Consider the following 23,495-nt stretch of genomic DNA (forward strand, 5'->3'; position numbering starts at 1 on the left):
AAATTTGTCTCACAGCGTGTGATGTGTACGTTATGTACAACTAACAGGTTGATACACCGTCGCATGAATTAATTTGGTTTCTTTGCAAATTCCATGAAGAGGTCAACGCGACATGTATATAGAGTATGACGGCGATGAATGACGTACGTAATGACAGCAATTACTTAATTGAAACAATTAAAAAAAGGCATGTTAAGGGAGGGATATGGCAAGCCAAGTTGTCATTTATTCGCGGAGCAATGTTGATCCAGTATTTTACCAAATTATATAAGATATCTTAAATGTTTATGACATAACTTATATGTTTAGAAGATATCTTATATGTTTATAAGATATCTTATTTAGAAGTTTATAAGATATCTTATATGATATATAAGATATCTCATAAAATATATAAGATATCTTATAATTTTTTCTTTATAAGATATCTTATATAATATATAAGATATTTTATATATTATGTAATATATCTTATATCATATCTTTTATAAGATATCTCATAAACTTTTATTTATGATATATCTTATAAAGTATATAATATATCTTATAAAAGATATAAGATATCTTATATAATATATAAGATATCTTATAAAGAAAAGTTTATAAGATATCTTATAAAGAACGAGACTCTCGTGAGACCGGCAAAGCATAAAAGTTCGAGAATGACTGCTCCCTCTGTAAGGTAACTTCCGTTTTGTTTGAAGGCACATGGAACATATGGCAATTGTAAATCTGTTTAAAACCATTTTATGTAGTTTCAGCGTCATCTCGGCTCTTTCATCGAGTGGGGGAGAGTTCATTATATCAAATTCAAATCTCGTTCTTTATAAGATATCTTATAATCGAATTATATAAGATATCTTATATAATATATAAGATATCTCTTATAATATATAAGATATCTTATAAAATATATAAGAAATCTTATTTAATTTTCTTTATAAGATATCATATCTTTTATGAGATATCTTATACATTATATAAGATATCTTATATCTTTTATGAGATATCTTATATAACTATATAAGATATCTTATATTATTTGGTAAAATCCTGGATCAACGTTGCTCCTTGAATAAATGACAACTTGGCTTGTCATAGAGGGAGATCACATTTGGTTAACGGCTAAAATGCACTTACCTAACACATACTGTAAACGACAAAAAATCCAACATAACAGTGGAATCGTAATTTTAACTTAAGTCGATAAAATGGGGGCATTATGCGAAAAAGAGCCCCTTAAAGCAAGAATAGTCCAAATTCACAAAATAAAACTGAAGTATTTCACTTAAGTATATATGAACAAGATATATTTACTTAAGTAATGAAATATTTGGTTTGGTTTATTTTGTTTAACTTCCTATTAACAGCCAGGATCATTTAAGGACGTGCCTTGTTTTGGAGGTGGGGAAAAGCCGGAGTACCCGGAGAAAAAACATTCACCTACGGTCAGTACCAGGCAACTGCCCCAGATGGGTTTCACTCTCTTAATCAAGAGGTGGAGGGCTAGTGATAAAGTGTCAGGACACCTCATCGACTTGGCCACCGCGGTCCCTTAGTAGTGAAACATACTTTTAAATAAAAAAATAAGTTTTTCCTTAATTCAAGTTTTTATCTTAAGTTATAATCATACTACTACATAAGGCATACGTTTTACTTAACTAATTATTACATAATGTCATAAGGGTTTTCAATTTCTTGATGAATATTTGCCTTTGTGTTCCTGAAGTATAAATGCCTTTTGCTTCATAGACGGCACCCACAATACATATCTAGGTGAAAACTGGATTAAGTCGCATTCTCTACATGAGAACTAAGGTGCACTCTAAGGGCATCAAACACGTCCGTTTTCATATCGCACAAGGAATACTTCTAAAGGAGATTGATGTATTGATCATGACATTTTCCATTGGTCTACATCATTCTGCATTTATCTGTTTTTTATTTTATCGTCAGATCATATCCAAAATTTGGATATATACGTCCTCAGTCATTATCCTACTTGCATAAAAGTAACATAAACATATTGACAAATTAGCATTTTTAATAATCCGTTACAACTAGACATGCCTAAGCTACACATTGCTCCCCACTCCAGTAAAATCTGTTACACTGACCCATTTGTAATGATGCTTTTCTGAAAAACAAATGATAAATAGACATTCAATAATGATATGTTTTTTCTTAAGTGACCTAACCAGTGAAAAATTGTTATATATCAGGACAGCTGTGGGAAGAAACATGTTGTTGCCAATGCCATTTATCAACTTAGTAACAAATTCGAATCCCGATGATTTTTGTGTTTCTTTTATAACAAAAGTAGTCATTTTTCCTGGAGTTGTTTTTATGCCTGCATTTTTTATTCGTTGATACTTGTTGCAACTATATGATTTTTTTTTCTTCTTCTCGATGTCTACGCACAATTGGGATCGCCTACTTCGCGTATCTCACGAAAAAGTCAACCCAATAATTTGGTAGAGGCGGAGCAAGATGAAATTCCTTCGGGATGCAATTAATTATTTTTCCGATTTAAATTCAAAAGATACCATTATACGCTCAAGCGTTTAGTAATAGCATAAAGAAGTAAACTTTGGGTATTCTATGATATAAATATATAACAGCCGATTGTTTTAAATCGGTCATAACTCTGTCGATGATGTAGAATCTTTAAACAATATAGTGACTTCTTTTGACATGGATCTGTTGAGGCGAGAAAACACCAACACATCCAATATTTGCCAATTGATGTATACATAAATCAAGTTTATGCAGTTTGTATACGAGTTGCTTCCCTTACACAATACTGTAATTTATCAATTATCTTATGACTAAATATGTTATATGTTAATAAAATGTACTTTATCTTGTACCACTGTGTTTTTATGTTTCGGAAAGGACTTTAATTGACGCTGCCCTGTAACCAATCCTATTGTCATCAGTTTTCATGTTAAAAGAATTGTTTGAAATTGAATGTATTTTTATGAAAAACATTCTCAAGGCACAAAGTAGAGCCCAATTCTCCACAAAAGGTATACATGTAGAACTTTATTCAGTTACAAGTACTTAGACAGTATGGTGAAATAGTTTGTAATCGAGACAGTTTGGTGACTGTAGATTTGTGCAGAAGAATCTATAAAATGAAAAGTCCTATGAATGAGTGTTATTGAGAACTTTATTCAAATTTTACGTCTTTTTAAAAAAAAGACCAAATTATGGTTTTCACTAAGATGAATGTGTAGTTTGGTTGGAGTAACTATCGTGTAAGCCTTACGACTAAGTTACAACAAGATGTATCGGTATCTAAAAATAGAATGACCTTTTATCAAACAAATATATGTGTTTTTATCATAGAACAGAGGTCAGTTACCACTTAACACAAGATTGGCTCAACTGCTTTGCATCACAGACCTCCAGTTCCGCCGATCGACCTGTGACACAAAATGAAAAATATTATACTTATTGTGGACAGATTACAGCCCTACCACTACTTGGACAGGGCTAAATAAACCTGCGGGGAACAATTAACAATGTCCAATGATAAAATTAACAATGTCCAATGATAAAATATGATCTAAAAATATCAAATGAAATAATCTGCAAGAGTATACTATAACATTTTGAAAATGAACCTCTGGAATTAACTTAAAAGAACCTAGGCTGGCAGCTATTATATGTTAATTCACTGTAAACAATTGCATTGTTTTTGACAGAATAATTGGAGTTCAACTGCGCTAAATAGAAGTACATACAGTTTAACAGAACAAAACCTGGGAAGATGTACTTGGTTAATATATCTAAACAATTATCCTAAACGTAATAACAATAAAAACGGGTTAACGATATTTCACTGTGCACATACCCCATTGTACAGCATCGAATCCTTCCGTCATATGGCCTGCAGTATCCCATATGGAATCCTCTACAACCTCTAGCACACTGACAACTCCACTGACCTGTGTAATATAGTTTATAAAACGTACAGCGACAAAAACAACAAAGAATTCTGATATAATACCGAAATCGTAATTCTAACTGCCATTGGAAATGAAGAGTACTGATCGAATGCCATATGTCGTAGCTGATGACTTGTCGATTATCATAGTAAGTATTAAAATCGGGAATATGCTCGTACTTATTACCGTTCAGGGATACAGACAGTCATTACTGTTAAAAGGTACATTACTGATTTATAAAGAAAACTCACATATGTTAAAGCAATGCGATGTGACTGGTAACTACTAACGTAATCCATGGGATATAACTGATTGATGGACTTAATTTTATTTGATCAGCACAGTTCTGGAGAATCAAAACATATTAAATTTTATAGTTTTCATTATCAGATCACGTTAAACCTCAACGCCGAAGTATAACCGACGTCATTCTATGATTTAGCTGTAACTGTTACTGTAAACTAGCATTGATTTGATATTCGGTGGTATAATCCACGGAGTCTACGGAACCAATAAAATAACGCTGTAGAAAATCAACTGAATCATCAAAGAACTAATGTTTAACTCGCGAAGTCGTATCAACAGTGAAGTTCCACGATCATTTTTAATTCCATTTACGGGTTTATATTAATTGAATCGGTGTCCAACAAGTCAATAATGTGATAAAATACTAACCTTTGACCGGATCGGTACATAAGCAGAGAAAAGACGTCATTACGAACAGCACAGTGAATACAAGTTTGTTGTTGATCATCATTCCGTGTATTGTCTACTGACCACAAAATCGATAGAAATAACACGTTTTATAGGCCAGAAAAATGCATGTCCTGCAATGCATAACTGTCAATCAGTGTTGACAAAAACAAAAACAAAAAAAACTAAAAGCGCATTGTATGTACGACACGTTGAGAAGTGAGTTTTTATCCGGGTTGAAAACTTTCATTGTCTGGACATGCTCGTAATTCTCGATGACGTATTACAAATAATACTCTTTACAATCACCTTTCTTTTGCTTCCTTTGATTTTCGTGGAAAAGCAATGGTACGATTCTTTGAAATAAAATGAATCAATAGTTCATGGTAAAACGTTACACTTTTAAAACCATTGAATTTGTATATTATAAAACTTTGAAATGTGTTTATATGTGGAATTTCGAAATCTTACTTCAAAACTTGTTTGGTAAACTATGACGTTAGGTTCAACCGACAAGTCGTTAATTAGCTATAGAATCTACACAGACGATTACATTGTTAGTATTGATTCTTCTGTTTCGACAGGATAAATTATATATGTCTAGCCGATCTTTTTTGTGAGTTTTGATACTTAATTTGTCTTCGTATTTAAGGATGATATTTTATTTCGGCAAACTAAACTTTGCATTCAAAAATGTAACGCGTGATGGAGTAATATTAAACAATAAATTTAATTATATTGATCGCACAATTCGTGCATGTAGTAAGCTGAGTAACGGCGGAACAGTGAGTCTAAGGTCTGGCTGTCATCCTAGTGTATACTTAAGTTAAACATGATCAGGAGTATGTGGATGAGGGATGGTTTCCTCTGGAAACATGTTGGAAGATCCAAGTTAAGCATGCTATGCATGGATATGACGAAAACGTATGGTTAAACAGGATGTGTAATAATACTTTTCTATATTTGTTTTTATATATGACAAGTTAGTTCAAGCAGCTGAGGAAATTACTTATTGATATATAATGAGATTTATTATCACAATTGTACTGACTTATACCATCAATGTGATTAGCGGTATAAAGGTGTTGTCATCCACATAGTTCTGATGTGTAGTTCTACTGACAAATTTACGGAAGAATTATGGTGTAATGTTTGCACGACTGAAATGAAAGTCAATTATTTCATGTCCTGATTGGAGATATTTTGTCCTACATTTTGTGTAACTAACTCAGACCTTGAAGACCTCAGTATGGTGTCTATTATATTATATTCTCGATAACGTCTTATAACAAATGGCACATTTACCATACCTAGACTGAGGTTTGTCAAATAATCATAGGACCTGATACTACTAGCTTGAGTCATATGCCCTGATATGTTACTAACATCTGCTTATTTTTATATACATTGATAACAAATTCGATTGATTACTTTATCATGTATTGTGATGCTCTGTTGTTATAATTTAAAGAGTGTATATACACACGAAATAATGTATTACGTAATTCTTTGTACCTCGATTTTAAAGAATTACCTGTGCCTTTCTAGATCTAGAACATAAAACTTAGAATTACTTGCACTCTTCAGACTTTGTCATTTATTTTGGAGAATCTTACTATTCCGAAACACATTGGCTTATTCTTCTTTTGCTTTTTCACGAGTCTCCATGAAAGTCTATGTTTTTTGTTGATATTTTGCCTTCGTTAAATCGATTTTGAGATTAAATGATGGCTCCGTTATTATGCCGATATTCTATGTGATTTTGTCACGACATTGTACTAGTTGCATATGATATGCTACATGTCTGTCAACTTCCATGAGCGACAGGACCACATTAAATTCATGACTTCCATTTATGCTTGCTCCATTAGTAAAACACATTTCGACATTTCTAATATTAAAGCCAATTTGTCATTCCGGAGCTTACAGCAATGTTTTGTTGTTTTAATGCTTCTGCTCATCAACTTAAGAATTATCTTCAATTATTTCATCGTAATGAAGTGATAGCACCGAAGCGGAATGTACTCTGTATGGAAATAAAACCGTGATGTATGAAGATAGTGCGCCTCACTTTTTCCTCTCATGGATACACACCATAATAAAATTCTATTGATACTTCTAATTATATCATTCTAGCCAATCAAAATCGACATAACAAAGAACGGTTCCATTTGATGTTATGGATACTAGTAATATGATACATCTTATACTTTTATTCAAACGTTTAGTTGTACATTCGAATAAATAAAACTTGATCTAACCATATGATATAAATGATACCATCGTTTATAATTTTTAAACAGGATACCTTTTCAACCAGGACGAGTTTGTAAAATTTTATTTATAAATCATTGTCTTCTTCTGAGGGCATTATGTTGTGGTAAGGATAGCATATTACCGAGCCGGAAGCGTGAGAACTATTTAATTCCGAGAAAACACTAGTGCCAAAGTGCCCTCAAAAGAAGGCAATGTTTTGTTTTCTAAGTTCTTCATTTAGCTAATTTCGATATTCAACTGAAGGGTCTGTTAGCGCCAACCATTTTTGTCGTCTGCGTCAAGCACATTGTTCTGTCATGTGACATATTGAAGCATTATATGACCTGATATATGTATAACATAGTATGCATGTACCTAGTTAATCGTCCACCTACAAATGTAGGTTAACGAACTATGTACACCAGGCTCTCCTATTCTATTGTATATAACTGTGTCATTACGCTTGCCATATGCTGTGTTTTAGTGGTCCACGTGAACCGTTCCAGGAATGTAAGGTTTCACGCTGTGTTTTAAAGGAGATTCAGACTAAGTAGAATATAATCTAATTTTTTATCTATTGTTTCAGTGTCCTTTTTGCCCTGGTGTGCTGACGTATTGTATGTACCTTTATAGGACATCATTACTTATAACTTAATTGGTATTCCATTTTTGCTGTAACAACGTCAATACACGTGTACAGAATACCTTCACAAAAATAGCACTTTCTAGGAACGATGACGGAAACAATGCCATTGTGTCATGTAAACATGCTTTTGTAAACAAAAAAAAAGAATATGATGCACACAATCAATGTTTGATATAAGTACGATCGACCTTTCGATCAACAAAAACAAGCTATCTATGTATACACGTCCTAGAAGAACACCATTAGGTATTCTTTTTGTGACAACCCGCCACATCACCATACTAATCCTGTCAAACAACGCAGAAAGCTTTCACGATTCACTCCTGACCGTAATTGTGTTTTCGTTTGACGTACACGGCTTACAAGGGTTTTATTAACACTCAGACACATACTTATGTGTCACATTGCGAGATGAAGTACATACTGATAAATGAAATGCGTAGCAATGTTTACGTCAAAACATCGTGCGTATACAGTTTTAAACGCCCCAATTAAAGAAAATGAAGGCCTCGTTAACTAGATATAGCTATGTTGATGGGTGGAACCAGGCGTGTTTGCAATCTTTGGATTGTTTTATCTATTTTCATACTATCTTAAGTAATGTTACCAGTCGTTTATGTATGGGTTTTCGACAAAATTTAATAGGGCCAAAACACTTTTTATCCAGATTGAATCTCTCAACTAATGGCATAGTTTAAACAGAGGTTCCCCAACGAGTGGAGATTGTTTATCAATTTTATCCAACTATCGTTAGTTAATTTTCAAATTATGAAAAGACATGAGCTTAATCATTTTCATCCAACTCTCGTTAGTTAATTTTCTAATTTTAAAAAGACATTCGCTAAAGCTCGTGTCTTTTCAAAATTAGAAAATTAACTAAGGAGAGTTGGATAAAATGATAAACAATCGTCGGGGAACTTGTTTATCCCATAACTTGTCAAGTTCAAATTCTCCCAACGTAGCAACTAAATTCTGTGACCCAAGTCACTACACAACATATAGTTCGTTATGAACGAAAGGTTATCATCTATTTTAGATGGACGACATATCTTCTGCACTATATTTGTAAATGATATAGTTTTACAAAACGAAATTTCAGTTTGACAATCCCTGTGTCTGTGTGATTTATTAATAGGTAACTTGTTTAAATGACTCCGCTCAAATATAGGCCTATTCGAAGACGACGCCGTCATCGCGAAATCGAACGTCACCGCTGAATATTAGACTAATCATCCGGAAACCGAGCTTGAGTGCTGAGCAATATGTATTTCACGTTTGTCAGTGTTTACACGGAATCTCATCAGTTTACTGACACGAGACAGATTTTCCAAAATGATTTTTACATTTTTGTGTTTGGGATATATGTTCGTAATAAAGGTAAGTTGAATGATAAGAAAGTGTTTATTCGTTGATTTTTTTTGTTGGTACATGACACATATACGTACCGAATGACACCAAACTATATAGCTACTACTGTACCAGGAAAAGGGAAGCTGTAGGCTTAGGCCTACATTAGATGCCGCGACCGTTTAATTCAAATGACTACTATTAGGGACAGCGATTTAACCATTTTGTATTATATTTGTTAATTGTTTTGATAATTCATTCATGGTTATCGGGGTCAACTGCATATCGAGAATCAAGGGGGAGTTGGGGTGTCAGTTTTTGTTCGCTATAATCGATGCAATATCTCTCTTCCGTGCGCCGTCTGTTTCACCATCATCAAATTACATTTCGTAAGACTCAAACCCCAGATTAATCGACATTTTCATGAGGACACCCCTCTCACCAAGTTATGCTAATGTTGACCACAGACAAATCCACAAAACTAGTCCATGTTGATCTTTTGAAGACTGACGACAAAACATAATAAGTGAGAGATGTAAAAATAGTCCGTGGTCAAAGGCCAGAGGTTAACTAATCAGATTTTTTCGGGTCACAACTTACAAATCGGAGGCTTAGAAAGTGGTAACACACCGCGGTGTGTAAACAAAAACAATAACACACTGCTACGAATTTTATCACGTACCATATCAGTTGTGAAGAAGATTTGTGATATAGTATTCTATCCCCTACCGATGTTTCTTGGTTGCGAGAATTAATTAATTCGTATGTAGTGTATTTTATATAGCCATGCTGATACAAATTATGTCAAATTTTGTAAAACAATGTTCATACTAGACAATAACGGTACTACACAGTACACACAGATCATCATTGTTTAACATATTTGTATCATCTCAGAATGCAGAAAGTGTTCCCAAAACGCAAATTTTCCAAAAACCCTACATAGGATTGCTGAGTGGAAATATCTGCAGGTGAACTATAAGACCACAATGATTAGTGCCACTGATTTAGAATATATCCACGTTTCTCAAGATCGATACCCCGCCGTTTTATATCCTTTACATCTGTTTAGCTCTTGATATTTCCTGACCTCCCTTCTGTAATTTCACATTGTTGGCCTCCGGCCTCACTCACACATCCTAAAATGACATCTGTATAATGCAGTTCTAATCCATTATACGGTTTATAGGCAACTGTATCTATTACTAAATTCATATCCAAAGCATGAAAGACCAGAGTTGTTTTTAATATTCCCCTGTTGTGTTGGCGTCACCTTTTCTTTTCCTGTATTTTGTAATGATTTGGGATTTGATAATGAGTGCGAGCATCATATTCGTGTGTACAGCGTTTGCATCATTAACAATTTCACATGCTCTATCCAAGAACATAAAGTTGTATGGAATTGAGTATGTTTGGTGTCTAGGAAATTCTAAAACTTTGTCATTCTCTAGCATCTCACTGAAGGACTCCATTGATAATGTTCTCCCTATAACATGGCAGTCTCTCGTCATTCTCTACTGGGAAAGTAGGATGTGTGTATGTATCATGTATGTAAAATACTTACAATAATAATATCCAGATATCTTGCCTTGATCTGTGAAGAATATAATAGCTTTGTGTTCTCTTTACTTTTTGTGTATAATTTACAATGTATAATTAGTCATTAAATTTCTTTTATATTTTAATACATTATAATGCTATAAATGTGGTTAAATAGACGAACTAACTCAAATGTTCATTAATATTCTTTTCAATAGTAATAGTCACCACGCAAGAAATTAAAGATATGCAAAAAATGATAGCGGTATTCGGGAACAAACAGAAACTATTATGGTAATTTGATATGTTAGTCTAACCTTGCGACACCTTCGAGACATGTATGTATATCGTATATACAATGCGTGTTTGTATCAAAATAAAATCCGTTATACGACTGGACATGAAACAGATACCGTCTACTTAAATCAAGAAACCAAAACAGAATTTAGGTCAGCAAACTGAAACACAATGTGATGAATTAACCCCCTTTATATAGGTCGTGGCCGAGGTGTTCTCCAGGGTGTCATTCCAATTGGCAGTCTTATTTATATGTCTTTTCTAATTCAAGTGTCGTATAAAACAAAACACTTGATAGGGAATAAAGAGGACAATAACAGGAATGTCTTTATTGGTAATATTATTATGTTAATTTGACACAATTTCTAAAGATTTTGCAGAACTTATATTAACGCGAATTTTCAAACCATTTTACATTGTTTTTCATTTCCTATCGATCTAGGATTTGAACAGATGTTGCAGCCTACTAAATTGATTATAATTGAAACAGAATTGACATTTTTAACCATTTCGTTTTGAAATAAATGCGACTTGCGTCATTTTAAGCGCCTCAAGGCTTTTGATTCTATATTTGTTTGTTGATTGAACTTCGCTTTCACATAATTCTTCATTAATAACGGAGAGAGAAACAGCTGATATATTGATGTCAGTTCCATTCGATGATGTACGGAAATGTAGCAAATGAAATTCTGTTGCGGCATTGCCAATCAATAAATCCTATCAACGTGTCCTGAGATTAAAATTTAACATGTGTTAATATGTTTTATAGTGTTTAATGTTTTCATTTTCTCATTTTAAATTGAATGTGAAATGTACATAAACTATTTATAATACATTTGCAGGGAACACAATCCTGTTACATATTTTTCGTATTATGCCGTGAAATATCACTCGATATCTCTCAAATTTAAGAAAAACATATAAATTGAAATCTACATTAATTGATGCCAAAGTAATGTAATTGATTAATTACATGTTTATGATATTTTGGTATATGAATGGTAATGGGAAGTGTAGGACAAATTCAGCATCTGCCATCTTCATTATCAGACCCCTGTACAGAAAATATTCTTGGACAAAGGAATAAGTATCTCAAAATATAAAGTCCAAAATGGTTAAAAAGTATTTTTCAAAGATAGATATAATTACCAGAAATTAAATACATATTGTTCAAAACATGTCCAAAATTTCGAATATCTCACACGGTCCTTACCATACTCACATGATCATTCATCTTTGACATTAGGACACATGATCTGACTGATATGAAGACCACTGAAGAACCCTGCGGGAGATAAGCAAGTCCCAAACACGGCCGGAATTTCCAAAACATTCTTCTAATTTAGATGGGCGTACAAAAACAATAAGGAGTTTAGGATCCCGAATTACAGAATATATATTAGGATTGGAATAAGTTTCGTTTTAACTCGTGGAATATGTATTATTGTTAACATTTCCTGAAATTATATAAGTTCTACAGCAGTGGTGCTAGAGGTCAAACATTCAGTTCCACACTTTCATTCCTTAGCATAATAAGAAGAAAGAGCTGTATGACAAATTTCATTTATTTCCTAGCAAACCCTATATCTGTTATAAAATTCATACTTCATATGTGTCCTTACGTGTTCGTTTTTTTTGTACAATCTTTTGAAGGTGATCTAATATTATGTATGACAGCGTTTCTGAGTGCGTACCTTTATTAAAACATTAATCATGCTACTATCTAGGACACTGCAGTAACTATGGGACCACTCCCACGGTGGACATTGTGTCTCCACAAGACCTATAGTGACGCTTAATAAATAAATCAGGCAATGAAACAGTGAGTCAGCAGTCATTGTTAAAATATAATATAATCACTAATCATCATATTATTCCTATCTTTATTAATGATTAATGATACTCTGAACTATGGGAACTTTACAGCAAAAAACTTTGAATCATCAGAGATTCCATATTTATTAGATATGATATAATATAAGATATAAGATATTGATATAAGAGATATACAACAAGAAAGACACCTAGAGCATCGTAGTGAGAAGTTGTTTGTTCAAAAGTAATGTACTTTTTAGTATCTATTTGAGACAAAAATTAGTTTTATTTACACAAGGGGTCGCAATTTATCTCACAGTATAAACAGGAGCGATCAGAGAACGTCGTGGTTTTAACATCGGAGTGAAACAGGGTAGTGGGATCTGACAGGACAGGACCGAAGTAGCTGGATGTTATCTCTGTAGACCTTCAGTCCTACGACTAGCTCAGGACAGGATGGCTGTGTCGGTACTGCTTGATGGCTCATACCAAAAGTTTGCCGGGTATTTTTTCTACGACGGATCATGAGTGAGCTTAGTTTGTTGTCATAACTAGGACACTGTGCTTTTAGCTAGTCGGGATTGCTAAAGAGCCTCATAAGTGTTAATGCGTTTTTGTGTTCACAGCAAGTAGATCTGTAAAGTTTGTAATGCTTTTATAATTGTCTTTAGTTCATATTCACGTTTATATTAGTGTACGTAATACACGGGTTTCACGTTTGTATTAGTGTACGTGTTACATGGGTTTTACGTTTGTATTAGTGTACATGTACGTGTTACACGGGTTTCACGTTTTACATTAGTGTACGTGTTACATTGGTTTCACGTTTATATTAGTGTACGTGTTACATTGGTTTCACGTTTATATTAGTGAACGTGTTGAATTGGTTTCACGTTTAGATTAATGTACGTGTTACATGGGTTTCACGTTTTTATTAGTGTACGTGTTACATGGGTTTCACGTTTATATTAGTGTACGTGTAACATGGGTTTCACGTAACGTTTATATTAGTGAACGTGTTACATGGGTTTCGCGTTTAGATTAATGTACGTGTTACATGGGTTTCACGTTTAATTAGTGAACGTGTTACATGGGTTTCACGTTTGTACAAGGGTACGTATTACATGGGTTTCACGTTTATATTAGTGCATGTGTTACATGGGTTTCAGCCTTCGTCTCCCAGTCTTTACAGCTTTGTCGCTATTTTCTAAACTCTTTCATGATTGGATTATGAGTATAAATGGTGATCGCATGCATAACAATCGTGTGTACAGCGTTTTTCCTCATGAAGATCCTCACATGTAATATCCATGAGTATAAAGGTGTAATACATGGAGTATGTATGGAGCTATCTTAAATATCATAATTCCCGAGCCCAAACACCCCATGATAGACTTGTTGGTGGTCTCCATATGTCAGGGCGGTGTCTCTAGTCATACTTGTTCTCATATGCTTTATGTGTATTATATCATTAAGATGATTTAATTCTGGCATAACTTAATGCTATAGGTGTGATTAAGCACACATTTCCTAAATGTAGATTAATGTTCATTTCCACCGATAAAATTCACACACATATATACTAAAATATGTCACCACGTCACGAAACTAAAATAATGAAAGATAATGATATTGGGGAAACAAACAGAAACCACGATAATTAATTTGATATACTAGTTTAACTTGGTGACACCTTAGGGCCACGTTGTATATAACTGTATGACGGAGTATACTAGTGCAATGCAAGTAAATATATGAATAGAAAAACTGTTAAAATCTGGACATGGAACTTTAACATCTATCTTCTACTTAATTAAGTCTGGACACCGAAACCGAATTTAAGTCACCAAGTATCGTGTGTGCCTTTGAGCCACAGATCGTCAAATGAACTGCATCATAATGTGATTGATTATCCCATTGATATGTCAGAAACGAGTTGTTCCCAATTATTCCATTTTGCAGTCATTTTTTTTTATCTAATCACTTCTGAAGTCGACTTATAAGACAAAACACTTGATAATTATTGAGAGATCAAATTCAGGAAAGCGCCATTCTTTTATTTTATCGGTTATATATATATATATATATATATTATCATGGTGAATTGACAAAAGTTCGCAAAACAAATTCCATTGAGTGTTTTCAAATCACTTGAAAAATATCAATACATACAATGTATCATCGCCTTTTTTATTTCTATTTTCTATTATTATTATTTCTTATTGATTCCACTTGCTTATTCACACAGAAGTTATGGCCTACAATACTGATTAGAATTGACATATAACTAACACCGTTGCAATTTGAAATGAATGCAACTCGTGCAACTTGATCACAACGCAATTGCTTCCATATTTGTTTCATGATGCAACGTGTTGTTACAGAATTCTTCGTCAATAATTGATGTCAGTTCACTTCACTGATATATGGAACAAGTCTTTCATGGTGTTCAGTAGCGGCATATTCGTCATTTGCTAGGTCCTATCCAAGTGGCCTAAAATTAAAATGTAACATCAAAATACCATTTGCTTATTATCATATGAACTGAAATACCAAACATATGCAAATAAAATGCATCGTTGTTGATGTCATATTGAAACTTCTGTTTTAACAAATACAATTTTAGAAAACTCATTCCCTAAAGCCGTGAAAAAAGCTTACCCGTACATATAATTGGACGTGGCAAAGAAGCTGTAGATTTAGAATTACAATCAACAGTATACATGCACTTTCATTGAAGCAGTATAGTGAAATTCTGCTGACATCTTCCGCATGCTTTTTTTGTTAAAATCTCTACTACGCCTATAGCAGTGGTTCTAGTGGCACAATTTTGGTCCCGAGCATACTAACCAGAAACAGTTGTATGAAGCATGTAATTCATTTCCTGGTATAGACTGTATCTATTATAAAGTTTATACGCAAAAGGTTTATCCCTTTGAACATGCATGTTTTTGTGATTCTTTTAGTGATAGATGGTTATGTATGACAGCGTTTGTGTCTACGTACCCGTAATTACAACAATAACTGATGCTGGTATCTAGGGCACTACAGTAGCCACTGTGCCATTCCCACGGAAACGATAGACACTGTCTCTTACACTTGCAGTTCCTCTGACCTGTGTAATATGGCCAAACTCAACATAATACATCTAAATATCCAAGTATAACAGTCAATGGATAGACATAAAACTTTTACTCAGATACAATGAGTCATATAATTATGATCATATGTTCTGTACTTATTAATGATTAATTAACCTCTATAATAAGGAGCTAGCAAACGACAGAAAACTCCTTTTAATATTAGATATATCTGTTAGATATGATATGTCTTTGTCTAAATTTCGTGACTCACCATCGACAAATGTAGATCCTAGATATACTAGAAAGAAACACACCAGGATCATCGTGGTAACAAGTTGTTTGTTCATCTTCAGCAATAATGTATCCATTGTTTACCGTAACAAACGTTTTATAGGAAAGCGAATGTACGGCCTATATCCGGGTTTAAACTGGCTATAGCGTTGTCCTGCATATTTTCACTGACAACTGATCCCCACGCATGTCTCAAATAGAGCCGTTAAATATATGTCCTGTTTATGGCAAAAAATATGTAATAGAAAATAAAGCACCACTCTACTTTGTTTTCCTAGCAAAAACATCGTCATGTCATCTCGTACAAACTCTCTTTAAAATGCCATACATCTGTAATAATCGCCATTATTCTCGTAGATAACATTTCGCGGGGGATCTTGATATGAAGAAAAGCCGGAGCACCAGGAAAAAGTTATTGGGAAGCGTTTCAAATATTACCTCCGACCTGATAGTCGAACCATTTATGAAACAACGTTATTTAATATCTTATTAATTTGTTTGTGACGATAAAAAAATAAAAACAAATTGTAACTTTAATCACTCATGAGATATTTAACCAAACTTAATATTTATCTATTTATACATTTATCAATACATTACTATAGCGTCGAACAATTTGTAAATTAAAAGTAAAGTTATAATTTATAATAAACGTACTCTTAACTGGCCATATTGTAATATAAATAGCTTACTTTCAAAGGTGCGTGGTTAAATTTAACATTACATACGGCCAAAGCAATTATCTTAAGCGTAACAGCTACGATGCCTACGGGCTTCCATAGAATTTCCACCTGCGTTGCTCATACTAGTATACACATGACTGCCACGAACGGTTTCCACATATAATTTAGATAAGCGAATCTTCGTGACTAGGTGAAATTAAATCAATTCAATCAAATAACGTATTAAATGTGAACAGAATGTGAGTTATCTTTCTTCGTCTAATTGTCGGCTTCACATTTAAGCTTTGATTAAGCATTCTGTATAAGAAGTGATTATATAATGAAGCGTGTTTGTATTATATGCGTTAATCGGTCGTATTCTGGTATGGACAAAAAAGATTATTTTATTGAGGAATAATGCATTGTTTAATTATTATCATCATTTTGTTGTTATCGGGGATATTCTCTCAAGAGATGTAATACATAGAATAGAACATCATCGTGTATCAAACCCTTTAAAAACCCGAGCAGACCAACCTGCTACAATACTGATCGAAAGACATAAAGCAAGTGTAAATACCATAAAATAACCCGATTACATCAGCATTTCACATTACACATACCTCAAGTGATTAAAAAGAATGTATAATCTCAAAATTAAGAATAATTTGTTCTAAACTCTACATGCGAATAACCTGTAGCAATTTATGCAGGTGAATTTAAGACTATGATGGATCGTGGTACCAATTCGGAATATATCCATATATCTCAAGATCTTTTGAAATTTATTGAATTATGTGGTAAAAAGACACTAGCACATCCTCACACACACACACACACACACACACACACACACCCACACACCCGCACACACACACACACACACACACACACACATATCAATTTTATAGTTATTTTTACACCTGTTCAGCCTCTTTTTTATATTTATTGACCTTCGTTCTGTATCTTTAAAATTTTGACCTTCGGCTAATCCATTATACGGCTTATAGTATACTGTTTTTTTTATCAATTCATCTTAAAATCATGAATGGCTCGAGTTGTTTTAAATGGCCTGGGGTGCTGACGTCTGAACGAGGGAATCTATAACCTTTGCTCTTATTGCACTTTTGAATGATTGAAATAAAAATTTAAAAAATCTCTGGTGTAAAATTTCTACGTAGCTTGTAATGAATTACTCAAATTAGCCTCCATATACATCTATATAAGGATATTACAATAACAAACCGAAGGTATGATAATTAATGTGATATGTTTGACTTGGTGGCACACGTTGTATTTAGCTGTATGACGATATACACTTGTGCGCTGTTCCGGTCAATTCAACAGTGATGGCCAAAGCACGTTCTCTAAAACTCATTAAAATATTTAGATCCCGTTAAACACAAAGACGTGTGCAAGGGTTGTGTAAACAAATGCATGATAGAAAGCATGCAAATGTGTCGACTAAACATACAATGCATTAAAAAGTTTTGTAACTGAAAGATAAATAAGCCTCCTTTCAACAGTACATGAGAGACATTCTTTTTAAAAAATCAGTAAATAAACTCTTTCAAACGCATGCATCTTTTTCACTTTTGTATGTACATACAATGTGTATTTGTATCAAAATGGTCAATCATAAGTTGATTTGACACAAGTAATCGCGATTTCGCAAAATTAATTCCATCGCGTGTTTTCGAATCACTTGAAAAGAGTCAATACATATACTTTTTGAATTTGAATTAAAGGCATCGTCGTTTTTGGGGGTTTTACTTCTTGTTGTTGATTCCACTTGCTTTTATTGATTATAACCGAAACTGAATTGATCTTTTGACCGTTTTGTTTTTAAATAAATGCAACTTTCGTCACTTCAAGCACCACAAGTCAATAACTTTCATATTTGTTTGTTGATGGAACGTCGCGTTTAGAGAATTCTTCATTAATTAACGTATATAATGATGCTATTTCAATCCGATCGTATACACATTTGGTAATCCATGATATTCTGTTGCGGCATTTCCCAAGATCTTATCAGTTCCTGAAATCAAATTTTACATTACATTAGCTTATCACACATTTGTGTTCATATGCTTTATAATGTTAGATGTTTTTATTTTCCAATGTTGATGATCCCGTTAGAAATAGGATGTAAAATGTATATAGTTATTAACATAAAATATTTATAATACAGCAATACAATCCTATTATATATCTAACTAATGATATCATGAAACGCCACACAACATCACTCAAACCAGAAAGAAACAAAAGCATTGAAATACATCGTTTTTATCCCATATTGAAGTTGCTGTTATAACAAATCGAATGTCAAAAGATCATTTATATTTTCAACAAAGCCTTGAGAGCAAATCTTTTGGTAAAACAATTCGATATTGAGGATCATAAACGATAGCATCTATGCAATTTAATTCAAGGAACATTGAAATCATGTTTCGTTGTAAATCAAAGGGACCAAACGCTCAATTACACACATTCGACCCCGACATATTAGAAAAAAAAAAAAAAAAAGCCTTTGGACGAATGTCATTTCCTAGCATTAGCTGTATAAACAAATCATACTAATGAAGGCGATATATGTGGCAATATATGTGGCAGTATTTTTTATTACATACCAGAGATGACAACACATCTTAAAACTGTTATCTTCGGGTAAATGCAAATAATTACAACCATTTATCATTTAAAGCCTATAGGTGGTTTTAAAACGTGAATCACAATGTCATTCATCTTTTTAATGACAGCTTATTTGCACGTCTGTCTCAAAAGTACATGATTCGTCACGGATTATCTGTCTTACTTATGACCCATAAATGCAGTAGACAAAAAGAGGACCGCTCTACTGTGTTTTGTTCTTGGCACAAACATCATGTCATCTCGAATATAGATGAGGCATTAACATATTAAACTTGTTAAACAGCAAATATAAAACACGTTATATCCACATATCAATCGCCTTTGTTTGCACAGATGGTAGTTTGCAGATAATCTCAATATGGGGAGAAACCGCAGTAACAAGACAACCTCGTTTTATTGGGATTGGTCACATCTGTTCAAGTCCGACCTGTTGTCGAACCCAGGTTAGTTTGGTTACGTCCGCCATCACACGTCTTATACCCATATGCAGAGTCTCAGTCTTGTTTTGCTGATTAATATTTTATTTTACCTGTCTTTGACAATTCGTAACTTAAGTTAATAACGATGTAGAGACTTTGCTCGGGGGACACTTTTCTCAATTTAACGGCCTTTGACGAAAAAATGCTTCTATGTTTGTTTTTTGAAGCACAACAGAATTTTAAGGACACAGACAGATGATCCGACGCATTAAGAATATTGTATTTGTGTAAAACACAGCATTCACATTATCTATATCATGTACTCCTAATGAAATGTTGTCAATCAAAGAACTAATCTAACCATCCTGATAGGTAAATCACATCACCACTGTTGTGAATGCACATAAATAAGATTGTTTTCCATATTAAGAGCCTCAAGAAGTTTTCCACTGTCGTATGCCTAGTAGCAGTTCTTTTCACCAAACCGTAGATATACGTCCAATTAAGTCGTCGAGAATAGCGACATGGCCTTACTCGTTATACCATTGGTATACATCAGTCATTCATTGTTTCTCAGTAAAGGACCATAGATGGATTGGTCGACGGCATCAATATCCCGAATGTATACATAAACGACTTGCCCATCGGTTGCACTGTTATCCCTATTATACAGTCATTCCCTTCATTCACCAGGGGCGATACCTTCAAGTGTCTCTTCCCTTTCAGGTGCCTTCTTAGTGTTAAGTCTATAGGGATACGTGCATCACTCTGTCCGAACAAAACCGAAGCTACGGTCAATACTGTTGAGAAAGTTAAGCTGTACGGCGGTGAACGATGTTCCGTAATGATTGCAATATCCGTGTCACGAAAAAGCTTGACTAGTAAAAGGGTGCCGTACATTACCCCACGAGTGATTGTTGTGTCTGGGGCTTATGACAAACATCAACACGTGTTCGCCATCATAGAACTACTTTTTATTTTACTAACAGACAGACAGTATGTACTGTATATTCATACGCAGGGCGTGACTAATTATCATAATTATCTTACAACGTAAGAAGCTTCACGACAAATATAAGTAAGAACGGGAAAAAAAAACACACAATTCAGCGCCATCAATATTGACTGTTAGATCGACTACCACGCTTATCTTCCCCATATCCTTGGCCGTCCGGCCAGATGGATGGATCAGTTGCCATTGCGTAATTATCTTCGCGAACATTAATGTGTGTCGTAGAGGAGGGATAGTCTGTGTCCCAGAATTTAATTAAGCGCATCAAAGTAGCTTTCACTTCTCTTACCGCCGTTGTGCCTTTACAAAGTTCATTTTTTTATCTGAAGAAACATCTAAGGTATTACGCTACATTAGAAGCTTTTTGCTCCTAGGTCTATGCCGAACACTTCGGAATATGTATGAAGATTTCCTTGTCTTCTCATTTGACTCTAAGTGTTGGGTATTCTGCCGATGCATAGTAGTCATTAATTCCGTCTGTTTTTCTCAATTTTCTTTAGGATCAACATCTTCATAACGGCCATTGTTGTGTGTAATATACAAGGATTCGTCGATTTCAGTGTCTTTATATAGATAGGTAGAGGCTCTATGATTGAATCGGTCGCTCTCCCACTACGATAGTTGTCAGGCGTGGCGGGGTCGGGTTGGGCCGAAACTTCTGTTTGCTTTTTCGATTGTAAAATATTTGTAAATACGATCGAATGTACTTGGTGTTCCAATGCATTTATTTTCTTATCTTTTACTTTTTGCGTAGACCGCGTATTTCATCGCCTAGTTCACGTACCAGGTGCCGATTTGCAGTGTCTATTACGTTTGATAATTTCTCCTCTCATTCGACGATCAATATTGTTAAGTCAAGAAAGTTCTTTATCCGATGTCTGTTGATTTACTACTCTCTCCCGATTCCGATATTTCGTATACTATTACTAACAGTTGTGAGTCTGTGAAGGTGATTCTACGTCCTCATCGAAGATGCATTAATTACAGACAAATTAACTTCGTTTATTGAATAATATATGTCTTTGTAGGTCAAGATATTGCGAACTTTTCCTTCTTCAACACTCCCTTCCACGAAGTTAAACAACATAAACATATCCTCGAGGAACTTTTCTTCCGCAGAAAAATTACCATCGTTTATTCTTTTAATGAGAGTTCCAAGATTTTCCCACCAAGGCGACACGATATAGCGATTGTCTATCGTAGGATAAACCGTTTGGCTTGTTGTTGTTTCTTTTTGAATACTGACCGCACGTTTTTCCTAATTTCAATTTGTCACGTCCCTCAACTATTTCTGACAACAAAGCGTACAATATTTTGTCTGATGGATTAGAGAACATTCTTGCTTCCTCAATCTCTTTATCGAACTCTACCGAGTTTCACAAATGTTTTCTTTTGCACCATATTAGCACATGGGACAGTGTTATTATCAAAAGTCTTTATATACGTCTAAGACCATACCCATATCGTGATATTCATCGATCAGTAACATATACACTGATAGCCAGAAGACAAATAACGTGTGTTAGTATGTCCAACATCACCGCTTAATTTATCAATATTGGGCACACTTCAAAGAGGCAGTTCATCAAAGTTAATGCTGTAGGGCAAGACAAAATCGGGTAAATAATGACAGTGTCCGATCACTTTGAACCCCATATCTGCTCAATTCAATTTTGGCTAATTCATTATACGGCTGATAGTATACTCTTTCTATTAATTTATCTTAAAATCATGAAAGGCACGATTTGTTTAACAGCCTGGTTGTTGACGTGAGTTTGGTTTGGTTTGGTTTATTTTGTTTAACGTCCTATTAACAGCTAAGGTCATTTAAGGACGGCCTCCCGTGCGTGCGACATGTATGCGTGTGATGAGTGCGTATGTGTGTTTTGGGAGGCTGCGGTATGTTTGTGTTATGTCTCCTTGTAATAGGCCGGATCTTTTGCCGATTTAGGGTGCTACCTCACTGAAGCATACTGCCGAAGACACCCAGCAGCACACCCCACCCGGTCACATTATACTGACAACGGGCGAACCAGTCGTCCCACTCCTAATTTGCTGAGCGCCAAGCAGGAGCAGCAACTATCATTTTTAAAGACTCTGGTATGTCTCGGCCAGGGGACAGAACCCAAAGCCTTCCTCACAGGGGCGAACGCTCAACTAAAGGCCAAAAGTGAGGCATTGTCAAGGGAGACATCAGGAAGAAGAAAGTTGTTAAGAAAGAAGAGAACAGATAATATCCCAAATTTAGTCGCCTCTTACGATCATGCAATGGGGGCAGCAGGTACAATTCTTACGCCCTACCTGCAGGGCAGGTTGACCTGAGATTGAGGAAATCAGTCACTTTTTCTGTTTCTTCAACTTTGAATGATTTGAAAGCTTTTAAAAGCCTCCGGTGTGAAGAAGCTACGTAGCTTGTAGTGAAGTTATCAGACTGGCCTCCGCCTATATCTATATGCGTGTATTTCACAAACTCTTCATGTGCGTATTTGGCATAGATAAGTTTTATTATGTATTATTATTTATTTTCATTGTATGTTGCGGTTAAAATATTTACATGACACAGGATGTAATGACACAATATCAACAAGGCATATTGCCTTGATTTGTGAACAAAATATTTATTTGCGTGCTTGCTCTGCTATATGTTTTGTATATGATTTACAATAAGTCGTTCGAAATTCATCATTTATGATGTATATGTGGTTAGTAATAGATGGAATAACCCAAACGTTTATTAATGATCATTTCCAACGGTGAATTTTACACTATATGAATTATAATAATACTTCCCATATGTCACCACGTCACGAAATTAAAAAAAAAATAT

General features: G+C 34.3%; 2 long non-coding RNA genes across 2 annotated transcripts; both read right to left on the reverse strand.

Moving 5' to 3' along the window:
• Positions 1–2,076: 2,076 nt before the first annotated feature.
• LOC117324803 lies at positions 2,077–4,712 on the reverse strand. Its single transcript, XR_004532064.1, has 3 exons — positions 4,629–4,712; positions 3,860–3,953; positions 2,077–3,428 (listed from the first exon to the last, which is right to left on the reverse strand). It is a non-coding gene; the product is annotated as an uncharacterized LOC117324803 (long non-coding RNA).
• Positions 4,713–14,715: 10,003 nt separating this feature from the next.
• Positions 14,716–16,193, reverse strand: LOC117324804. Its single transcript, XR_004532065.1, has 3 exons — positions 15,901–16,193; positions 15,553–15,661; positions 14,716–15,040 (listed from the first exon to the last, which is right to left on the reverse strand). It is a non-coding gene; the product is annotated as an uncharacterized LOC117324804 (long non-coding RNA).
• Between the last annotated feature and the right edge of the window lie 7,302 nt (positions 16,194–23,495).

The sequence above is a fragment of the Pecten maximus genome, chromosome 4 (genome assembly GCF_902652985.1).
Source record: "Pecten maximus chromosome 4, xPecMax1.1, whole genome shotgun sequence".
Lineage (NCBI taxonomy): Eukaryota > Metazoa > Mollusca > Bivalvia > Pectinida > Pectinidae > Pecten > Pecten maximus.